The 4492-nt window shown below is 40.8% G+C and overlaps 1 pseudogene; it reads right to left on the reverse strand.

Moving 5' to 3' along the window:
- Positions 1-2505: 2505 nt before the first annotated feature.
- LOC143595199 (scarecrow-like transcription factor PAT1 pseudogene) lies at positions 2506-4106 on the reverse strand (annotated as a pseudogene).
- Positions 4107-4492: the final 386 nt, after the last annotated feature.

Genomic DNA, 4492 nt, shown 5'->3' on the forward strand with positions numbered 1-4492 from the left:
GCGAGGAGGAACACCCTCTAGTACTGTTTGTCACTATTAGCCGCTGCCTACTCACCAACCCTTACTGTGGGGCATGCGCAGCCTACAGTTGGTGGAATAGTGTTACTGTTGGCCGTAACCTATTCACCAACCAGCATGGCCTGCGTACAATCCACAGTAAGTGGGACGTGCATAATCTACAGTTGGTGGAATAGTGCAGCCGACTTTGTTACTGTTGGCCGTAACCTACCCACCAACCAGTATGGCCTGTGCATAGTCTACTGTTGATTGAACAGGAATACTGTTCAGCCGGCTGTACCTTCTAGGAAACCTACATTCGGCTATAAATACTCCAACATCTTGGAATGGTAAGATCATCTGCTATCCAGTTATCTAGCAATCTCTTAATATACACTTATATTCAGAGCAACCTAGTCTGATTCTCACGCCGGAGGGTGGTCACAAGGAGGAACCCCCCCCCCCTTCTCAGTGACGAGCTTACGGTGTTTGTTTTGCAGGTCTCCTGAAGAACAACCTTCTCAGCTAGATCTCATTCGTGGGAAACATTACTTAACCCCCAGATTATCTATAATCTGTACCGGGTCACTTAGTGTTTCTTCAGTAATAAATTCAAAATTAAGCTCACTTAGGTAGGCTTTTTGGGCGATACAACATCACCGGAGCGGAGTCCCTAACGGTCCCATCGTAGTCGCTTTCGTTCCCACATGTTGTCGAACCATTCCTTCCACTAAGAATGACTGGGCATACTTCACACTTAAAGCCAATATTTATGGTATGTCATTTAGTGAAAAACCTTACTATATATAATAACTTTAGATATTAAAAAAGGTTGAGCACTTGTGCATAAGATGCACATATTGGGTTTTTTATATACCAGGTTTTGGGTATTGAACCGGGTTCGGGTATGGCTGAATATTGGAAAATCGGGTATTGGTAATACCCGTGGGTCGGGTCGGGTCGGGTTCGGGTCAGGGTATTGTCTCTAGAAAACCATACCCTATGCATCGGGTTCGGGTCGGGTATAGAACTGGGCATTCTAAAACCGGGTATGTGAATATCATATTTTCGGGTATTGAAAAAAAACCATATTTTCGGGCTTTTTTATGGGTATTTTTCGGGTATAGATTGAATTTTTAAAAGGTTGCGTTTGTAGGGTTATTTTTCGGGTATAGATAAGGTATTTGAAATACCCAGTTTCGGGTATTCGGAAAACCGGTTCCGGGTATGGTACCGGTTCAGGTTTTCAGGTATTACCGGATACAAATCGGGTTCGGGTTTTAGTACCGAAATGCATACCCTAACCGTACCCTACAGGTTACGGGTTCGGGTATAAAAAACCCGGGCATATAAAAACCGGTTCTGGGTTTTTATTTCGGGTCCGGTTTCGAGTTCGGGTTTTTGTTGCACTCTACTTGTGCTGGCTTTTAATAATACAATCATCCTGGCCCATGAACACGCAATGTGGGCCGACACTTCATTTTGATGATGTTTTGGTACTCTAAATTTTGGCAAGCCATGGTTCAGTTGGCACACATTCAATGGACCATGGGTTATAGGTTGTTGGTGCACTGGTGTTGACCAATCTGGTCGGCACCGTCAAACAAGTCCAACATAATATTCAAGTCTATGATAAGCTTACACATGGGCTATTGTCTATCTCTATTAATATCAAACTTTGATGTTGACCTCATTCTAGTCAAACCTTTATTCTGCTTCGTTTTGCTAGATTGTACTATTGTAGTGTTCATATGTAACAAAATATTAGTTCCTTTACATAGTCTAAGAATATTGTAAAAAAAATTTTAAACTTTAAACTTTGAATTAATAATTGTTCCGGTGTAATGGTTGCTACACTATTTGTTTGACAGTATAGTAACAATTACACGAACAATGTTTAATGTTAAATTGCTTAGTATTAGAGACGAGACGACTTTGAGAGAGGGGGGACCGCTCCAGGGCCAATAACTACATTAGGCCTGAAACTTTAAAAATATATATATATTGAAAAAATATATGTGTTTTTAGTTTTTAAACTCAATTACCTAACTTATTTAAGCCCATTTTTTATAACTTTTTTTTTTGCACAACCCAAACTATAACTCAATAAACTCTTTTGCCAACCATTACACTGGCAACGTTTAAGGTTTTAGTGATTGATATTAGAGCCGGCTTTGAGGGGGAGGGGAGGGCGACTGCTACAGGCTTGATCATCTAAGTAGACCTGAAAGATTAAAAATTTATATATATTGAAAAAAAATTATGTTTTTTATAAGTGTTTAAACTCAATTATACAACTCATAACCCATTTAAAAATTTAATTGTAAAAACTCCATAAAAAAAGCCTCTTAAAGTCCAAATTTTTTCTCGCATTCGACCCAATTTTTTTTAACGATTTTTAAGGACGCCAATGGTTAGTATATACCATTTTAATTTGATTAACTAAACAAACAAAATGTAAGATTAACATATAATAACCATTGATCATTAAGAACCTTTTTTTAAGTTACATTTAAGTTCTAACATAGAAGCTAAAAACATGATACATTTGATCATTTCCAAGCACAAGATGCAACTAAATCTCTATTCATCCAACCAAGATACAACGCTCCATTTCTTTCTTCAAGCCTATATCTCTCACTATAGTTCTTTAGTAGCCGTTTGATCGTCTCGTTCACTAACGGGCTCATCGGGCACGGGCTAAACCCCGCCATACTAAACCGTAGCTTCCACTTTCCCAAAAGCTCATGTCGTTCAACACGCTCATCTCCTTCACACGCTATTATGTTCACAACGTCTCGGGCCAAACAATGTTGCTCCACATTTATTCTTTCCTTATGGTCCCGCGGAAGCGTGATGTCGATTGACTCGAACATTGCGTTGTAATAATCGAGAGTTTCCAAAAACCGAGGGTAAAATGGGGCGGTGTTCGTGTTAGATTCTTGCTCAACTAGGGTTACAATTTTCGGTTTCATACTTTTTACTAGTCTCAACACTCGGTCTCTATCGTTCCGAGTGCTGACACTCTCGTCAGGCATTCGATGCAACACAAACGCGAAATTAACAGCTAGAGACTCATCGGGCCGGGCTTGAACATTTTCAAGCCCAGTCTCCGTGCAAAACTCAAAAGGCACATTGTAAGCTCCAGCGAGCTTACAAAGCCTTTTACTCTCTCTCCTCAACCCATTCAGCGAGTCATGTAACCCCGTTATCCGGATATGCGGGGGCCCACCAGGCCTCCTCGCAAAAGCCTGGATCAACGGGACCCACTGACTCCCATTCCCGACACAAAAATCCACAATATGCACGTGTTTCTCACTCTTCATCGCCTCGGCTATCGCCCCGTTAGCCGACATATACCCGAACTTAAAATACGGGCAAATCTGGTATAACAAATGCGTGTTTAACGGGTAATCCGGTTCGGTGTTATAAATCGTGCTACCCGAAGCCGAAAGGCGGGCGACGAGCCCTTCCAACATATAAGCCCCTAATCGTTGGATCGGTTCACCCGAAACCGACACCATTTGCCGGAGGTCCGATATTAACATCCGGGCATTACTTAATTCGTTATTCGAAACCGATTTCGCACACGCGATGAGGATTTGTTTCAAGTCTTGTTTCGGAGACCCGAAAACCATTTCTTTCCAGAAATTGATCTCCGGCAAGTCCACATCGCCGGCGCCGGCGTCGGAATCGGAATCCCCGAGCATCACCGTCTCCAATTGCCGGAGTTTATGCCGGAAATCGGAATCGTCCGGTGAATGAGATACCGTGGTACAACTGCCGTTACCAGAGGATGAATCTAGGGTTACATGATCCCAAAATTGAAAATGGGGGTTATTAAATTCATCGATTTGAATCAGTGATTGATGGTTAAACACGTTCGATATGAAGGTTTGATCATCCCCAGATGCTTGCATTGATTAATTCGTCGCTAATTGCTTCAGTTTGAAGAATCTTGAAAAAATTGATTTTTTTTAAATTAGGGTAAAATTAGGGGAGTTGAAAGGAAATTGAAATGGGTTTATGATTTTGGGATGAAAGGAATAAAACCCAGTTGGGATATTGGATGAGATTGAAGAACATAATAAGTATTAAAGATGGATTTGTGTGAAAACAGAGGAAGAAGAAGAAGAAGAGTATTATTTTGAAGTGATAATAATTGAGAGTAGAGACATGGAGTGTGTGAGTAGGCGATGAATGATGAAGGAATCTAGGTTGGGGTTAAAGTACACTCAAACTAAGTTGAGGTAGAAAGTGGGCAAAGAGAGAAAATGGAATAATATTGCCATTTATATGCAACATAACATAACAGAGGTGCATAAAATACCTGGTTTGGATATGACTCGGAACAGATTTTATCTGTATTTGATCCGTTTTTATCTGTATTTGATCCGTGGATACGACATGGTATTGTGTTTCTTCTCAAACCTATACCTAGATCGGATCTGTCAAAATCGATTCCGTCTTTATCCGGTTAAAACTCAACCCTACA

The sequence above is a fragment of the Bidens hawaiensis genome, unplaced genomic scaffold (genome assembly GCF_021521415.1).
Source record: "Bidens hawaiensis isolate Kalapana, Puna unplaced genomic scaffold, B.hawaiensis_p1.1 tig00044784_1, whole genome shotgun sequence".
Lineage (NCBI taxonomy): Eukaryota > Viridiplantae > Streptophyta > Magnoliopsida > Asterales > Asteraceae > Bidens > Bidens hawaiensis.